Genomic DNA, 20,818 nt, shown 5'->3' with positions numbered 1-20,818 from the left:
AAAAGGGAGTTATCGTCCTGCAGCAAAGGATTTTCTTGATATAGGAGTTTTTCCTGCATTTCTGGTAACCAATCAGCTTGATCCAAAGGATCTAAAACTGCTGTATCAAAAGACTCGAATTGGTCAATCGCCAATTTAGTGTCAACCGTCTCTCCTACTGAAAGGGAAGATTTCTGAATTTGTGAGGATTTCGAAGAATTTTCATCCTCCTCCATTTCTTCAAACGCGTTCACGATTCTTGTTCCATTACCTTTTTGTACAAGAAAGAAGAAATAAGAATATAAAGGCTTACAGAGGAGCATGAATCATAAGATACCTTTGGGGTCAATCCTTTATCACTCTATTTCTTGGTTTGCTTTCTTGTTGATTGCTTCGTTGGGGTAAAGGCTTCGTCAGCTTGTCTTTTGGGTTTATCGATGGGAAGGCTTTTAGAAGCTTTTTGGCTCAGAGCACTCGATTTGATTCTAAGAGTCTGCATTCTTGGCCCAGTTTCTGAGTCCTTGATTGTCTCTGCCTTTCTTTTCGTGGTATTCCCACTTGGTACGGACGATATGGGAATGACTGCTTCTGCATGAGGCACAACGGCCTTGGAAGGCTCATCAGGCAGTCGAGCCGTTACCTCTGTTAAGGAAACAATATTAGTAATAGAATAACTAATTGAACTGAAAACCAATGAACAGTTTTGCTTACCAGCCTTGTCTTGGAGATATTTGTATTCTGGGTCAAGCCTGTACAGGCAATTTGAAAGTGAGGCACCAAAGTAAAGGGCTTTCGTAGTCGACCACCACTCATCAAAGGTGGGCGAGGTTCCACCATTGGTCTTGAAATCAGTAAACTTGAAGGCTTTTACACGATGGTGAAAATTGCTAACCATCAAAGATATCATTTGCGAGTCTTTAGCCTTAATCGTTAGCCTGCTTGAGGCCATCTCAGCAATTTCTGAATGAATGAAAGGCATGGGAATGCCTTGTGAAAGGCCAAATTGTTGAGCAAATTGACAGGGGGAATAATTTTCAAAACTACAATTCCCAAAAGGAGTGTTATTCAGGGCAAAACCAACTGGGATAAGTCTTGGAAGAAGAATGCTAGCCCAGAATAACCGCTTGGATTGTGTCATTTTCTCTACGAGTTGGGGAGAGGCTAATGGAATGTCCTCAAAACTTGGCCTTAACCTTTCAGAGGCATATTCGAATTTACTGAATGGATAGAAAACAGGCCAATTCTTTTTTTTATCTTCGTAGAAGAAAGTAAAATACCTTTGAAAGGAAGATTCCTCTGTTTGAGTCAGAAAACCTAAGAAATGTTCAGCATAGCTACGACACGTTTGCAAGGCTTCATCTGATCGAAGAGGATTATTTAGCTTAGGTTTCAGTTGAGGAAAATATGCATACAACCAAGCTTGGAAAATCCAAAAAGGACCACCACAAGAGTCTGCTATCTTCTTGTCAACAAAGGTGAACAGGCCTTTATATAGGGATCCTAGAATGAATGGAGCAAGGGTCAACCTTTTTACTTGAGCCAAGCAAATGGTCAAATTGAGATATTCTTTGGTAACCCTAAGTCCAGGAACTGCCATACAAAATCTACAAATCCAAAACAGATAAAATGCAACTTTCTCATGGAAACAAGGCCCAGACGCTTTGGCTTTATAGTGAGTCTTTAACCATTTCGAGTAACTTACCCCAGATGATGGAACAATAAACGGGGGATCATATGGATCAGGAGAAAGGAGAGCATTTACCTCACGGCCTAGGGAAGGAAGGCCGGTCAAATGAGAAATATCCAAAACAGTCGGAGATAATAAACCGCAATGCAAAATTAGGGCGTTGGATGATTTGGACCAGAAACAAGCTGCAGCGGCTAAAAGTTCAGAGTTCATTTCTAATGGGAATTGTGAGAGTTCAATTGTCTCACGAATTCCCATTGTCTTCCAGTCCTCAAAAAGAAACTTCATCATACGCCTTACCCAATCTACCCATCCCATTTCGACGGTGTAAGGCCAGGAACGAAGGCAAGTGTTCTTACCCCAGCCTGACCATTCAAGCTTTGGAAGCTGTAGAAGAAGTGGATCACGTTCCACCACGGGATAAACTTCTGGAAGGCCACTTGGAATGATCGATGAGAAAACCGGACCCAACATACAATGAGAACTGACGTTATCGTCAGGGATCAGAACTTGGGTGTTCTGGTTAGCTTCATTTCGGTACGAATCAGGAAATCGAAGAGTGTCCTCCATTACTGACTCTGTAGTCGGATCTTCAACAGGGTCGCTAGAGGCCTTCGATTTGAATTTCGGTGCCATTTGGGAATGAGTTGCTTTAGGATTTTGGTGTGAGAAGAAACCCAGAATCGTGCCCTAGAATTCAAAGTACTCTGCTTTATATAGGCGGTGATTTACTAAGGGACTATTTACCCAAGTTAATCCTTAACTCAAGTAAATAGGGGGGCATTGTTTACACCATAATTTGGTAATTTAGTTTATTATGATCGATTGGGTCAAAATGTGACACGTGTCAGCGTGTTTTAAACTAATTAATTTAAATTCAATGTGAAGCCTATTAAGGAAAATTAAGCGGACTGATCGACGGTTAGTATTGATTCAAATCCGGAACACGTGTCGGAGCACAAGTCATAAGCAGATCGTGGACAAGACAGTTAATACAAGCAGTTGAAGCAATTACAACATTGGGAACGTGTGAGATCATGGAGCAAAATAAGGAAGTAACCGCCCAATTCAAGTCAGAGGAGGGAATTCCATTTGATTTGAATTTCGAGTAGAGGCTACACACTATAAATACAAGAATTGAAGACAATTACAACCCCCAATCAATCGCCCAAAGGCTTCTACTTTTATCTGTACTTTACATTTCTTGCTCTAGGAGTAGCTTGTAACGTAATTGTCTGTTCGATTGTGTTCTCATCGTCGATCGACTTCTACCCCGAAGAATAATAAAGTCCATTTTGTTGTTCTTCTTTCATCTCCATTCACTTCATTAAGTTTGCTTCCAGAGAAGTCCTGAAATATGGCAAGGAACCAAACTCCACCACCATAAACACCCACATTCCAGCACACACGCACAACAACCCTTAGTCGATTCATCGACTATAAGTGAGAAAATTAGACAAACAGGGCCTAAAGTGCCAGATAAAACAATATACAAGCACATACAACCCGAAAGGCCTAAAAAGCCCAAATTAAACATTAAAGCTCAGCCCAAAGAAACCCAAAACCTCACTCTAGGACTACATGACATCGCGACTGCCCACCACTTCAAACAGATCTACCACCACCGCCAGTTAACCATTACCAACATTCACCTAGCCACCATTGTCTTCCCCACAGAAGTGTAAACCAAACCCAGAACATCCCCAATCTGCCAGGACGCTAGGACGCTGCACCTTGCCGGTAGGCGATATAGGGCCGTCCAACAACAGCCACGGCGGGAGCCATGCCAACCGCTCCATCCCAACCAGTAAGAACCCTTGCCGTTAGGCGAAATCGGAGAACCTAGTAGAAACTCCAACCGGGAACAAACGGGTTGATTAACGACCAAGAAAACGGGGACAAGACAGTGAGAGTAGGGGGTCGAAAAAGAAACAGAGGGGAGAGGAGAAGACAAAGGATCGAAGAAACCATACTAAAATGCTATCCTCGTCAGACATCCGAAACTCCCGAGTGGTGCCGCCGTGAAGCACAGTATATCTTCTCCCCAAAACGCCAGGGGTAAACGAATGCTGATGTAACGACTCTAATTTTTATTAAATAAAAATTTCATTTAAATGTTGTTATTTCCTTTTATTAATTGACATTACTTTAAGTATTTCTTTTAATTCCGTTAATTCGTCATAATTAAGTTTTAGTCCTTTTAAAATTCTTTCTTTTGATTGAAAGCCTTACTTGACTAGTAGAGTTAATTTCCAACCGACTAGTTGAACAGACCGAACTATCATTTCTCCTAGTTACACTCCCCGAACCCTAATTGAACCCTTAGACCTTTAGGGGTAATCATTATACCCCATGACAAGTCATTTCAAACCCTAATATTTCCTTACCCTTTGGTCCATATATGCTAGGGAAAATTTTGACCATTGGTCATTGATTATCAAGTTGCCAATAAGGCTTTGATTTGACCATACAAAATCATGGGCCATGTAATATCATCTTTTTACTTCCAAAACTAGTTAACCTAGCCATGCATGCATGCAACCCTAGGATTTTAGCCTTAAAAACCTATTAATCCTAGACTTTCTTCCTAAAGACATACATATATATATATGTACCAAAGAGAGAGAGGGAGAGAGAGAGAGAGAATCCGAATGAGAGAGAGAGGGGGAAGGCCGGATGGGGAGAGAGAGGGAGAAGTGTGTGTGTGTACAAATTTTGGACACTTACACAAGCTACCACTTGACAACCCATGACTAGACCACTTTAAGTAGGATCCTAGCCAATGATGTTATTCTTTCTTACAAGCCAACCCATTCTAGGATTTGACAAGCCATGGAACCTTCATTATAACCTAGGATTTGGCCTATTATTGGATTGACATGTGAGGAAAGGCTAGGACTTTGACTAAGGTCTTGAAATGACAAGACTAAGGAACAAATCCATGGGGAAAAGAGAGGAGAGGGGGGGCCGGCCATATGGAGAGAGGAGGGAGTCAAGACTTGTGCCTATAAATAGCAAGCTCACTCCAAGCTCAACTCACCCCTTCACTTCCTTGCTTACATTCCTCTCCAAACACCATTTCCAGTTCCAGTCAGCTTACTGCCCTCCACAAATCTTCCTTTTTCTCCTGCTTAAAGTAGTTTTTGGAACCAACTCCCTTCGGAAAAGTTGTAGAACACTTCGAAACCTTCAAGTTAGACCCAAGAACCATCCAAATCGGTGAAGAAATGACAAAGATATCGGCATCCGAAGTTCAGTAAAAATCTCGGATTCCTATTTCCAGACAGCATACTGTCTTCTCCTTTCTCACCATTTTTCTCCTACCTAAAGTAGTTTCTAGGATCCACTTCCTTCACGAAAGTCGTAGAGCACTTCAAGAACTTCAACTTCGACCCAAGAACGATCGTATTCGGCCAAATATTGACCGAGTTACTGCCATCCGAAGTTCGGTCCAGATTTGCAAGTTTCACAGCCCGTAGAAAATCTTCCAACTAGCTTGATCGTCCCGACTAAGTTTCGGATCAAGGTAGATAAATCTCTACTCATTTTCCCTAGTATAACTTTAGTTATTTTGCTTATGATAAGGCAAGTTAAAGTATTAGGAATAAATAGCAAGCTCGTTTTACAAAATCTTGAAATGACATTACGATCATGTAGATTTTCTCTACTCACTTCCCTAAGTATACGTAGAACCCTAATCCAATAACTCTACGTATAGTATAAAATCTACGTTAGAGAGTAGCATGTTCTTGATTCAAAGTATCAATATCGTAGATAAGATTATCTATTGTTTGGTTTCAAGTAAATAAGCTTATCGTTTAAAATGCATGATTGTCAATAAGTTTATCTCACTAATGGAGGTATGAACATGTTGGATAAATGACTTTGTCTTAAATAAACATATGTTGTATTGAATTTCTCAAAAAGTAAGATATAACGATTTTCGAAAGATAAGATTTTAACGCTTGATTTGAAGTATTCATATTTTGATCTTTTCGAGCATGCTTAGCAATATAGAATTGGATGATCTTGTTAGATTACAATGAATGATTTATGGTTGCGTATGTGAAAAGTCCTACCGCGGAGTCTATGCATGAAAACGAGACACGGAAATCGAGGAAATAGAAACATGACACCTAGGGTGTGGTTAACAAGAAAATGTGTTTTCGAAGGAGGAAATATTTTTGAAACTACATAATGACCGATTTTGATGGCATTATGTGAAATGTGTGTGTGGATGTGTGCCAATGGGAACCCGGGACGGCGGAACCATTGTGAGGATACTCGGGAACCCGGAACGGCGGAACCGAGGTTGGGTGTGTGGCTTGGTTATCCGCGGAGAGGAGCCAATGCAAATGCGTGCCAATGGGAACCCGGGACGGCGGAACCATTGTGAGGATACTCGGGAACCCGGAACGGCGGAACCGAGGTTGGGTGTGTTAAAAACGGATTTTTGAAAATGTTGATTTGGTGATAAAAAGTGAAAATGGAGACACGGTCTACGATGAGTTGCGTAGGAGAAACACCGAGAAACATGGACACCAACGATACTTGAATAGTGAATGTGGATGTGTGATTGTTACTATTCGTCGTATATGATTTACTGTTTGTAATTTATGAGTTAGTGGGTAGGGTTTACTCTATTGAGCTTTTGTAAGCTCACGGTGTTACCTTTGGTGACCCTGACATATTATATTGGTGGCGACGCCGGTATAATGTGTCAGACCTCATAGACGAACAGGGTGAACATTATACCTTGGAAGCTTTCGGAGCCGAGGAGCTGGCCAGAATGGAAGAAGAGGCGGAGTAGTAGATAGGAACCCTAGTCTACCCTCCTTTTGTTTAATAAAGTACTCTTGGGAGAATTATGTTGTAATATTGAGCCAGACTCTATTTAGTTTTTCAATAAAATTGTCTATTTAACGTTTCCAAAATTTGGGGGCGTTACAACTTGGTATCAGAGCTTTAGGTTCAAAACCTCGGCCATGGGTAGAATGGGTAGAACCATGAGATAGATTGACCGTTGCACAAACGTGAATTGAGTTTAAGTTTACCGTCCCAAATTGGGTGGAATTCTGTCAAAACAATCTTCGGATTGAAGCAAGGCGCGGAATTGGCAGTACAGCCGAGCTGGGAATTCCCGAACAATTGGATGATGACTTAAATCAAGAATCGAATGTGGAACTAAAGATTCAAAGTATTTCGTTAGGAATTAGTAAACCTTGCCCTAAGATGTTACTAATTGAAGTTAAACTTTTTCTTGTAGATGAATCCCTACGAAATCAACCTCCTAGCTGAAGCTCACCAACTTGCTAGCACCATGCGATCAATGACGAACCAACTCGTAGGGGATCCTTATTTCCCCTATGTTTTCCCCTACACCTATGATCACTACCAGGAGCATGGCACCCTCATACTCCCTGTAAATGAGGAGGACGACACCGAGGCAATACCCGTCCTTGTCCAAATAACACCCCCCAATGACGTGGAGTTTCTAATTGAGGGAGACGATGCTGAAGTAGCACTTGCTCCCGCTCCAATAGCACCCCCCGACAACATGATTGAGGAAGTTGAGGAGGATCCCGAGGAAGAAGATCCCGATGAGGAGGATCCAATAGAGTGGGGATCGGACAATGAACTAGAAATTCTAGAGGAGGATCCGGCATGGGTCATGCCCGACTTCATGGACATAACCGCTGACTCGGGAGATGTACCACCCCCACCTTTTGAAACCGACGTAGGTGCAATTAAGGTTGAATTTCCAGACACCTTCTAGACTTGTTTAGAAGGCTTAGCATATGGATTAGGCTTTTTTTGTTGTAATCGAAACGCTGTAAGAAGATTAGGCTATTACAAGCCAGCTATGTTGTACTCGTTTCCCTAAGTAATGAAAATCGCATATTTTTTCTACCATGTGCTTATGTGTACTTGTTTCTCTTATTTATATGTCATCTACTCGATACACTGTTAAGTCTAATATATAATTTTCCTTATTGATAGATGTCAAGTAGACCACAAGGAGGATGCCCACCTTTCGCCCCACGAGCCTTGGCCAACTATCGGTCACTGCTAGCACCAGAGTACCCGGGACCAACACCCCCACCGGAGGATGACATGGAACTCTATGAGGTCCCAATCACTTGGGAGATACCCCCATCAGTTGCAGCTCCCGAGAACCCTCCACCTGCCCAAGTTCCTGCACTACCTGTGCAAGTTCCTACACCACCCATACAGCACTTCGAACAACCATACGACTACTTCACATCTGACCCCGAATTGCAGACTGCAATGCTGAACCTCTCCCAGTACTACCCAGAGCCAGTGGAGGAACCAACTATCCCGACCATGGAAGAACTGCTCGCACAAGAACGTGAGCGTCTTCTTAGAGAGGAGACCGCTGCTGAGAGGAGCTACAAGATGTGGCTGAGAGAAGTCTTTGGAATCAATCTACCCTAGAAATCGAGGCCACGGAGTAGAATAAAGCTTTGTAAGCTGTAAGGCCGTGTAGTAGAAGCCTTGTAGGATCGTTTCATCTTGTATTAGGGAAATCTTGTCTTAAGTCTACTTGCTTTATAGTAGAACTCTATGCTCTTGAATGTAACCTTTTGTTTATCTATGAAAAAGTTGTTTTTAGCAAAAGAGTACCGTTGCACACTATGGGATAAATTGCTTTTAACTTTGTACTAAGATATACCTTTGCAAAAAAAAAAAAATGTTAAAGTAGACTAAACTCCCTTTTTCAATTTTTACTCCTAGATGGTGAACACACGCAACGGAGTAGGACACGAAAACGGAGGACCCTCAAACGCCAACCCCGACCTAGCCCAGATCATGCAAGCGTTCATAACTGCCCTGAACGCCAACCGGCCAAACCAAAATCATAACGACGGACCAATGAACAGAACTCAAGCAATGAACGAGTTCTGCAAGCGACGACCCCCGACTTTCCATGGAGACACCGACCCTGTCATCGCCGAGACATGGCTCAATGAGGTCAAGATGATCCTCAGAACCCTGGCAATCACCCGGGATGGAGACCGTGTGGCCTTGGCCACCTACCAGCTAAAGGGAGAAGCCCGATACTGGTGGGATCTGATGGAGGCAACTCATGACGTCGACACCATGACGTTTGCCGAGTTTGAAGCTCTGTTCCTTGACAAGTACTTCCCCACGCCCCTTCGTCTGGCCAAGGAACAAGAGTTCCTAAATCTGAAACAGGGAACGCTGACCGTTACCCAGTATGCGGCCAAATTCGAGGAACTATCCCGTTACGCCCAGACTGCCATCGCAACCGAGGACAAGAAAGCAAGAAGGTTCGAATGGGGGCTGACCACCGCCAGAAGAGCTGTGGTGGCTCAAGCTTTCCCCACCTATGCCGATGTCGTGAAGTGTGCTCTTCGGCTGGAAAGCGAGGAGAATGACTTCAAGACTCGATGGAGGAAGGCGACAGGCAACGTTGGCGGACCAATCCGAACCCAACCATCCAGCAACAACCGTGGACCCTACCCTACTAAGTCCTTTACCCCGATTCAGAACAACCAACCTTGGAGGGCTACTGCACCAGGGCGTGGTGAGCCGCAGAGAGTCGGCCAAAACAGAGCATCGGTTCAATGCTTCAACTGCCAGGCCATGGGCCACTACAAGCGTGAATGCCCCCAGCCTCCGAGAGAAAGGAATGGGAACTTTGGAAATCAGAGAGCTCAACAACCTGGACAGGCGGGGCTTGTGAAACCAAACCCTGGAGGCCCAGCACTGCAGCAGAATGGGCAGAACAAAGGGAAGCAGCCCGTGGGAGCACCGCAGGGTACTGGAGGGCGGATCTTTGCACTACAGACCGAGGAGCAGGAACAGGATCCCTCTGTGATCCAAGGTACGCTATTACTATACAGTACCTGCGTGCAAGCCTTGTTTGACTCTGGCGCATCACATTCATTCATATCTTCTGCTTGCTTAATTGCTTTAGCACTAGAAACAGAACCCCTAAGTACGAGTACGAAAGTCACATCACCGTTGGGGGGGAGTATAACTGTCAATCTAGTGTGTAGAGGGTGCGAGTTAGAAGTAGCCAACTTACATCTGACCTGCGACCTCAGAGTGATAGACATGGCGGATTTCGACATAATCCTAGGAATGGACTGGCTATCAGCTCACCGAGCAGTCATAGACTGCCACCAGAAGACAGTGACGGCTTATACCCCAGAAGGGACCCGTTTCCGTTTTAAGGGGGATAGACAAACCACGAGCTCGACGACGGGAAGATCTAGGTGGCAGAATCAGCTATTTGGATGGCTAGCTAGTCTCCAAATGGACGAAACCGACAGAATGGAGTTGGGATTACCACACATCGTGTGCGAATATGCCGATGTATTTCCCGAAGAACTTCCTGGCCTACCACCTCAAAGAGAGATAGACTTCTCTATAGAACTCCAACCAGGAACAGCACCAATTTCAATGGCACCATACCGTATGGCTCCTGCAGAACTGAAAGAGCTCAAGACCCAATTGCAGGAATTGTTAGACAAGGGATTTATCAGGCCAAGTACGTCACCATGGGGAGCGCCTGCATTGTTCGTAAAGAAGAAAGAGGGAACACTTCGACTGTGTATTGACTATAGAAAATTAAACCAAGTCACAATCAAGAACCGATATCCGTTGCCTAGGATCGATGACCTATTTGATCAATTAAGAGGAGCAACTTGCTTTTCAAAAATCGATCTTCGATCAGGCTATCATCAGCTACGGATCCGGGAGGAAGACGTCGCCAAAACAGCCTTTCGCACCAGATATGGACACTACGAGTTTGTAGTAATGCCGTTCGGATTGACCAACGCTCCGGCAGTATTCATGTGTCTCATGAACAAGATTTTCCAACCCTACTTAGACAAGTTCGTAGTAGTGTTCATTGATGACATCTTGATATACTCCGCCAACAAGGAGGAGCATGAGAAACACCTGCGGATAGTACTACAAGTACTCCGAGATAGCCAACTCTATGCCAAGGCAAGTAAATGTGAGTTTTGGCTGGAAGTGGTTAAGTTCTTGGGACACGTAGTATCCAAAGACGGGATTGCAGTAGACGAAAGTAAGGTTGAAGCAGTACTAAATTGGAAACAGCCGACCTCGGTATTCGAAATCAGGAGCTTCCTAGGATTAGCTGGATACTACCGAAGATTCATACAGGATTTCTCAACCCTAGCCAAACCAATGACTAGGCTAACTCAGAAAGGAGTGAAACTGGATTGGAATGAAGCCTGCGAGAAGTCTTTCCAGGAACTGAAAAAGAGGCTGACCAGTGCACCAATACTCATCATTCCCGAGCGAGGTGTAGATTATACCGTATATTGTGATGCGTCAAAAGATGGCTTGGGATGTGTACTGATGCAAAATGGAAAAGTTGTAGCCTATGGATCACGACAGCTTCGACCCCACGAGAGGAATTACCCCACGCACGACCTAGAATTGGCTGCAGTAGTATTCGCCCTCAAATCTTGGCGTTACTATTTGTGGGGAGAAAAATTCGAAGTCTTCACCGATCATAAGAGCCTCAAATACCTTTTCACTCAGAAGGAGTTGAACCTGAGGCAGCGTCGATGGATGGAATACTTGGAGGACTACAAGTTTACACTCCAATATCACCCCGGCAAGGCCAATGTGGTAGCTGACGCTCTAAGCCGAAAGGACAGGGCACAGAAGGTCAAGACAGCCATAAAGGAATGGGAGATGGTGGACACCCTTAACGAATTCAATCTGCGACCATCATCCGAAAATGGGAACGCACGTCTGTATGCTCTCATCGCGGAACCAGCACTTCACCGAGAAATTCTCCTAGCCCAAACCTTTGAACAGGATTGTGAGTTCATCAGGTATCGAATCCGAGAAGGAAAGGCGCTACCAGGATGGACCATCGAAAAAGATAACAGTCTGAGATTCAAGGGAAAGGTGTTCGTGCCTAACATTGGGACCCTCCGAGAAGCTGTACTCCGAGAAACTCACCATTCGAACTTCGCAGTTCACCCCGGCGGTACAAAGATGTATCATGATCTGCGAAGAACGTACTGGTGGGAAGGAATGAAAAAGGACGTAGCTCAATTTGTATCAACTTGCCTAGTGTGTCAGCAAGTTAAGGCGGAACATCAGAAACCGGGAGGAGACCTCCAACCCCTACCAATACCGACTTGGAAGTGGGAGCACATTTCGATGGACTTCGTAACTGGATTACCAAGATCCGCCAAGTCCAACACAGCCATTTGGGTGATCGTGGATCGACTCACCAAATCTGCGCATTTTCTACCCGTTAAGATGACAGAGAACGTGGAACAGTTGAGCCTGCTATACATTCGAGAGATTGTACGTCTACATGGGGTACCTATCTCGATTGTATCCGACAGGGACCCACGTTTTGTGTCACACTTTTGGAAAGGATTGCAGAAGGCATTGGGAACGGATGTGAGGCTTAGCACTGCCTTCCATCCACAAACAGATGGACAAACGGAGAGGACTATTCAGACGTTGGAAGATATGCTGAGAGCCTGCGCCTTGGATTTTTCCGGAAATTGGGAGCAGCACTTACCATTGGTGGAATTTGCCTACAACAACAGCTACCAAACAAGTATCGAGATGGCACCGTACGAAGCTCTATACGGTCGACCCTGTCGATCCCCGGTCTGTTGGACAGATGCTGGGGAAACGGGATTAATTGGACCCGACTTAGTACGGGATACCACAGAAAAGATCAAAACCATCAGGCAAAGAATCCAAACCGCTCAGAGCCGACAGAAGAGTTATGCAGATAAAAGGAACCGACCATTGGCCTTCACAGTTGGAGATCATGTATTCCTAAAAATCAGACCAAAGAAAGGAGTCATCAGATTTGGAAAAAAGGGAAAGTTGTCGCCACGCTATATTGGACCTTTCGACATCGTGGAGAAAATTGGGAAGGTTGCGTATCGTCTAGCGCTGCCACCACAGCTAGATAGAGTACATAACGTGTTTCACGTTTCCATGCTCCGCAAGTATCTCGCGTTGCCCACGCATGTCCTCAATTGGGAAGACCTCTCCATCGAAGAAGATGCGACGTACGAAGAAGAACCAATAGAAATCCAGGATCGAAGCGAGAAGACAATCCGAAACAAGACCGTAAAGTTGGTACGAGTTTTGTGGAAGCATCGCGGTTCCGAAGAGACCACCTGGGAGAGAGAAGAAACCATGAAGATGAACTACCCTCACCTGTTCGCATCCGAGCGTGCACCTAATTTCGAGGACGAAATTGTTTAAGGGGGATAGTTTGTAACGACTCTAATTTTTATTAAATAAAAATTTCATTTAAATGTTGTTATTTCCTTTTATTAATTGACATTACTTTAAGTATTTCTTTTAATTCCGTTAATTCGTCATAATTAAGTTTTAGTCCTTTTAAAATTCTTTCTTTTGATTGAAAGCCTTACTTGACTAGTAGAGTTAATTTCCAACCGACTAGTTGAACAGACCGAACTATCATTTCTCCTAGTTACACTCCCCGAACCCTAATTGAACCCTTAGACCTTTAGGGGTAATCATTATACCCCATGACAAGTCATTTCAAACCCTAATATTTCCTTACCCTTTGGTCCATATATGCTAGGGAAAATTTTGACCATTGGTCATTGATTATCAAGTTGCCAATAAGGCTTTGATTTGACCATACAAAATCATGGGCCATGTAATATCATCTTTTTACTTCCAAAACTAGTTAACCTAGCCATGCATGCATGCAACCCTAGGATTTTAGCCTTAAAAACCTATTAATCCTAGACTTTCTTCCTAAAGACATACATATATATATATGTACCAAAGAGAGAGAGGGAGAGAGAGAGAGAGAATCCGAATGAGAGAGAGAGGGGGAAGGCCGGATGGGGAGAGAGAGGGAGAAGTGTGTGTGTGTACAAATTTTGGACACTTACACAAGCTACCACTTGACAACCCATGACTAGACCACTTTAAGTAGGATCCTAGCCAATGATGTTATTCTTTCTTACAAGCCAACCCATTCTAGGATTTGACAAGCCATGGAACCTTCATTATAACCTAGGATTTGGCCTATTATTGGATTGACATGTGAGGAAAGGCTAGGACTTTGACTAAGGTCTTGAAATGACAAGACTAAGGAACAAATCCATGGGGAAAAGAGAGGAGAGGGGGGGCCGGCCATATGGAGAGAGGAGGGAGTCAAGACTTGTGCCTATAAATAGCAAGCTCACTCCAAGCTCAACTCACCCCTTCACTTCCTTGCTTACATTCCTCTCCAAACACCATTTCCAGTTCCAGTCAGCTTACTGCCCTCCACAAATCTTCCTTTTTCTCCTGCTTAAAGTAGTTTTTGGAACCAACTCCCTTCGGAAAAGTTGTAGAACACTTCGAAACCTTCAAGTTAGACCCAAGAACCATCCAAATCGGTGAAGAAATGACAAAGATATCGGCATCCGAAGTTCAGTAAAAATCTCGGATTCCTATTTCCAGACAGCATACTGTCTTCTCCTTTCTCACCATTTTTCTCCTACCTAAAGTAGTTTCTAGGATCCACTTCCTTCACGAAAGTCGTAGAGCACTTCAAGAACTTCAACTTCGACCCAAGAACGATCGTATTCGGCCAAATATTGACCGAGTTACTGCCATCCGAAGTTCGGTCCAGATTTGCAAGTTTCACAGCCCGTAGAAAATCTTCCAACTAGCTTGATCGTCCCCGACTAAGTTTCGGATCAAGGTAGATAAATCTCTACTCATTTTCCCTAGTATAACTTTAGTTATTTTGCTTATGATAAGGCAAGTTAAAGTATTAGGAATAAATAGCAAGCTCGTTTTACAAAATCTTGAAATGACATTACGATCATGTAGATTTTCTCTACTCACTTCCCTAAGTATACGTAGAACCCTAATCCAATAACTCTACGTATAGTATAAAATCTACGTTAGAGAGTAGCATGTTCTTGATTCAAAGTATCAATATCGTAGATAAGATTATCTATTGTTTGGTTTCAAGTAAATAAGCTTATCGTTTAAAATGCATGATTGTCAATAAGTTTATCTCACTAATGGAGGTATGAACATGTTGGATAAATGACTTTGTCTTAAATAAACATATGTTGTATTGAATTTCTCAAAAAGTAAGATATAACGATTTTCGAAAGATAAGATTTTAACGCTTGATTTGAAGTATTCATATTTTGATCTTTTCGAGCATGCTTAGCAATATAGAATTGGATGATCTTGTTAGATTACAATGAATGATTTATGGTTGCGTATGTGAAAAGTCCTACCGCGGAGTCTATGCATGAAAACGAGACACGGAAATCGAGGAAATAGAAACATGACACCTAGGGTGTGGTTAACAAGAAAATGTGTTTTCGAAGGAGGAAATATTTTTGAAACTACATAATGACCGATTTTGATGGCATTATGTGAAATGTGTGTGTGGATGTGTGCCAATGGGAACCCGGGACGGCGGAACCATTGTGAGGATACTCGGGAACCCGGAACGGCGGAACCGAGGTTGGGTGTGTGGCTTGGTTATCCGCGGAGAGGAGCCAATGCAAATGCGTGCCAATGGGAACCCGGGACGGCGGAACCATTGTGAGGATACTCGGGAACCCGGAACGGCGGAACCGAGGTTGGGTGTGTTAAAAACGGATTTTTGAAAATGTTGATTTGGTGATAAAAAGTGAAAATGGAGACACGGTCTACGATGAGTTGCGTAGGAGAAACACCGAGAAACATGGACACCAACGATACTTGAATAGTGAATGTGGATGTGTGATTGTTACTATTCGTCGTATATGATTTACTGTTTGTAATTTATGAGTTAGTGGGTAGGGTTTACTCTATTGAGCTTTTGTAAGCTCACGGTGTTACCTTTGGTGACCCTGACATATTATATTGGTGGCGACGCCGGTATAATGTGTCAGACCTCATAGACGAACAGGGTGAACATTATACCTTGGAAGCTTTCGGAGCCGAGGAGCTGGCCAGAATGGAAGAAGAGGCGGAGTAGTAGATAGGAACCCTAGTCTACCCTCCTTTTGTTTAATAAAGTACTCTTGGGAGAATTATGTTGTAATATTGAGCCAGACTCTATTTAGTTTTTCAATAAAATTGTCTATTTAACGTTTCCAAAATTTGGGGGCGTTACAGCTGAGAACCATGATCGCTAGCATCGTCCACTGGAAACCGCCGTCGCCGCCATCTCGAAACCTTGCCGATCGGATTTTGTGAATAAGAAAAAAGGAGAATGAAAAAGAAGGAAGTGAGAATGGGAGAAAGAGGGAGAAAGAGGGAGGGTGGATGGCAAAGATCGAGACAGGTAGAGGAGAGGGGTGGAGAATCTCCCGGGGGAGGGGGGGAGAGGCGGCGCCCCCGCCCCCCCCCCCCCCCCCCCCCCGACAGAAAACCTAATCGGCAGACAAGGCTTATCGCCTTCTAGAGAGAGAGGGATTCTAACAGTAGTCTTTTCCGATTCTTCTCATCGAGGAGAACCAATATTACATAAAAGTTTGATGAAAATTTAAAAAACGCAAACACAATTTGAATAAGGACAAAATCAACAAGTTGTGGTTGATTAGTGGAAACACCCCCGTAATAGGCAAGATAATTTAGAACCCAAGTAACTCTGGTGACAATGTGGATGAGTTGTAAATTTAGACATTCTAAATTCAAAATTCGGCAACCTCTTGCATGTGGTCAAACCGTAGTAGAGAAATATCTTGTGGATTCCCTAGTCCTGTTGCGGATGACCTACCTTTGACTATACTAAAAAGGGGAATAGTCGAGGTGTCATAAAACTGGTCCGAACACTCTTAACCGTTGAGGGAAAAAAAGAAGAGAACATAATTTTGGACATCGCTGAACATAATTTTGGACATCGTTTCATATACTTTCGGAACACATGGCGTAACTGATATTCTCGGCCAGATTTCAAAGGCAATTATTTTTTTCAAAGGCAAGTTCACAAGTTGTTATATACTATATTTTCTTTTTTTGGGGGTTAGTATATATTATATTGTTATATTGGCTTCCTTGCTCTTTTCAGTCAAAAATTAGTATATATAATTAATAAAGTCATTGTCTGTATAAAATTTGGCAAGTTCACACGTTCTTTACTTTTTAGTGAACGGATGGGAAAAATTTTGGTGTCCCCAGTTAGTCCGAATAATTGATGTTATGCCTTCGAGTGGTTATGTTATGGTATTTTAGAGGAACACCATAGTAATGGCATAAACTTTTTTAAGGGGACAATATAATAATAAAAATGTGTTATGTCATTTTTGAAAAGTGTTATGTCTTCGAATGGTTATGTTATACAATTTTTGAAAAAGTGTTGTAGCCTAAGATTATAATACTAAAAAATATTATGTCATTTTGAAATATGCTTTCGATTGGTTAATGTGGCCGTAGTTCACACGTTCTTGGTGGCCCCTGGGTTTTCCTCCTCCAGGGGAGGAAACGCCCCACTTTTCCTCTAAATCAATACCATACTATCACGTCATCAAAACAGTACAAAACAAATGGGAGAATCACGTGTTGTGGTAAACGTTTACATATACAAGAAACTAAAATCAACGTACCAAAATCGTTTACTTTATTTGTTTCAACGATGCTACCCACACATATAAATAGGTACATATTTTACACAAATTTTTTGTGGGGCCCACATCGGATCCCACACAAACAATCCGAGCTGTTCATTAGATGTAAAATATTTTTTTAAGGGTCTCCGCAAAAAATCAGCTCAATTTGATACCTATAGATACTCGATCCAATCATCCAATTTTTTATTTTGATTTCCGGATAATGAATAGTTAGTTGATATGATCAAGCATCTATAGATATTGAATTGATGTGATTTTTAGTGGGAGCCCTTGAAAAAATATTTTACATTTAATGAACATCTCGGATCGTTTGTGTGGAACCCAAGGTAGGCCCCACAAAAAATCTGTGTAGAATAGGTACCCTATTTATATGTGTGCTTAGACTTTTCGTATTGATAAATTCCTAACCAATGTTCTGAATACCGTACCGGTCAAGGTACCGGTTTTTCTACTGGTACGGTACGTACCGGTACCGGTCAAATACCGGGTACCGTTTCGGATTGATCGCTATTAGTGTTATTTTCCTACTTAAAAAAAAATTTATAGTATAATATACACTTTTTTAAAATAAAAAAAATAAAAAATCCAGTATTTGTCCGGTACCGTCCGGTATTTGCCCGGTACTGTTCGGTATTTTCCCGGTACCGTCCGGTATTGTCCGGTACTTGAAAAAATATATAAATTTTAAAGTAGTCCGGTACTGTCCGGTATGTTCGGTACCGGCCGGTACCGACCGGTATTTGAGTCGAAACGAAATTAGAGGTGTAGGGTACCGGATTTGGTCAAAAACGGTACGTACCGGCCGGTACGGAACGGTATTAATAACATTGTTCCTAACAGTGTTGGCCATGAGCAAAAGCGAGCAAGGCGGTCGGTGCATGAGTGTTTTGAATCAGTCGATGCCAAGCGCGCCGGCGACAAAACTATTGTTGGGCCCGATTTAGGAACAGGGGAAAACACATTTTTTGAGTTTTCACAATTTATGAAAATTTGAAAAACGATTATCGTATATAGAAGAAACTAAAATCCACTTAAGTGTTCCACTTTAAAAAAAAGTACTTTTTTTTCAAAATGTTTGAATTTCAAACTCAAATATAATGAAAATGAATAATATTTTTTCAATTTTTTTTGGACCATTTAAAAGATCTTAATGAGATCTATCAAACAATATCCATATTGGTAGGAAAATTATTTGCGTAAACACATGATTTTTGAACTTGAAAGTACCTTCTTTTTCACAAAGTACTTTTTTTGAAAAACCGGAACGGCCACCAAAAGTTTTTACTTTATTTGTTTAAATTTTTTATACGTTGGATAATTACAACATTTTCTTGTGGTAAAAAGATCGAGCATAGTTTTTTTTTTTTTCATTTCGTCTTGATTGCTAAGAACTATTTCCTCCGTCCCGATTTATTTGTCCAATCTCATGTTTCCAACTTATTAAGGAAACAAAATCTTATCCATTGACATGAAAATTTACATAATTTGATCCATTGATTTTGAAATTAGACAGTTAATTTGGGATATGTATAAGCCAAGAAAAGGGACAAACAAATCGGGACGGAGTAAGTATCAGCTACTATTAAGATATGAGACTTCTACCATACTCGGACGCTGGGGGGCTGCTGTCCCCGAATTCGGGCCCACTCCAGTTTCGCTTCGATGATCGGAAGAGTTCACTTCGTAGAGCTCGTCGAGTAGAACAATTATGCAAAAAATCAGCTTAATTGGATATCATTAAGTGCCTGATCGGAACCCATATAACTCTCGGTCCATGGGTTTTGATCCAGTGTTTCGGATCCATTCTTTTCAAGATAAAAAGATTCCGATCAGGCACTTAATGATATCCAATTAAGCTGATTTTTTGCATAGTTGTTCTACTCGACGAGCTCTACGAAGTAAACGCTTCCGATCATCGGAGCAAGACCGGAGTGGGCCCCGAATTCGGGGACAGCAGCCCCCAAGCGTCCACCATACTCCATCTTTTAGAAGTGTCAGTACTCCGTTTCTTGTTCCCATTAACAAAAGAAACAAGGTGGAGACAACATTTGATGTCGACATCTCGGTAATGAACGGTTCGGATGTTACACGATGGAGAGATAAGATTTGGACCGTTGGAATGCCGAACCGACGGCTCTAATCGTGCACAGCACCATCTCCCGTTCCATTTGTATGGCAGTAAAGAAAGAGAGCCCACTACATCATTTGGACTCAATATACTTTAAATGATCCATATCCACTTAAAAGATCAAGATTTCTAAATAACGAGTCACCCAATTGTATATCAAGGTCCAACTATTTTTTTATTCATCCACCGTGAAACTTAATTACAATTCACACATGTGACATGTTCTTATGAACTTTGGGTTTGGTTCTGCAGAGCAGCATTCGAACTAGAGTCAAAATCGAAAGAAAGACAAAAAAAAATCAGTGCGTTTCGTATAGATCGAGTCTAACACTTTTCTTGTCAAAGGATCAAATAGCATTTGACCAAAATCACGGGTTACTCGGTTACATGTCTCATCTATGTATGTTCATAGTACCAAGAAATTAGTAATCCCTATGACCCTTTAACTTCCTCAAAATAATAAAAGAAATTTTTCGGTTGTTAAAATTAGCACTCCAATAGTGAATACGAAAGGTGACCCATTCAACAAGAAATTATGTGGTTTTATTCTTATTTTTCTATTTGGAATCTAGAATAATGTATCCCACAAATCTAGGAAAAGCAACATTTTACCTGTCCGATCAGGACTAACTCAGTTGGCCATAATTTTTGCATCTCACTAGGAGGTTAGAAATTCAAGTCTTTTCACTTGCATGTTTCCTTTGTATTTATAGTTGAGTTGGGCTTATAGTGATTGTGGTCCATTTGATGAGCTTTTTTCAGTTGTAGGGCTTAATTATCTTGTGGACTCCCACACAATGAATATCAAAAGGTGATGTGACAACTTTTGATTATTCAATTTTGATTAATCCACTGTGGATGCTCTAATATATAAAGAGAGAGCATCAAATGTGTGAACTAAATGTTTAAAAATTCATAGGCAAATATGTAAATTGTTATGACAGTTACCAAACTGCACACATGATCCTCTCTCTCTCTCTCTCTCTCTCTCTCTCTCTCTCTCTCTCTCTCTCTCTCTCTCTCTCCGTGCAAACACGTATGTGTTTGCCCAACTGGTAGTTAGTAGTAACATACGGAGTAGTATCTCATCCGATGATGTGGTTTTTTCTAGTATCTATATATTGGAAAAAGCATATATAGACCAATGGATCGAACTCAATTCCTTCATTGCTTTAAGCTACCGTGCATGGTTGGAAACGGCATTAGGTTGAAAGGGGAGGTGATGAGTTATTAAGTTAGGAAAAGTGTGAGATTAATGGGATAGGACTTAGGGTTGCAAACGAGTTGAGTCGAGCTTTGTCGAATTTGAGTTTGGCTTGTTTACTAAACGAGCTAGCAAAAAAATTGAGCTCGAAAGCTGAACTCAGATATTTACTAAACAAACCTCTTTAATTAATCAAACCAAGC

This window comes from Rhododendron vialii, chromosome 9a (genome assembly GCF_030253575.1).
Source record: "Rhododendron vialii isolate Sample 1 chromosome 9a, ASM3025357v1".
Classification (NCBI taxonomy): domain Eukaryota; kingdom Viridiplantae; phylum Streptophyta; class Magnoliopsida; order Ericales; family Ericaceae; genus Rhododendron; species Rhododendron vialii.
The sequence above is the reverse complement of the archived record's forward strand: the minus strand, read 5'-3'. Positions refer to the sequence as shown.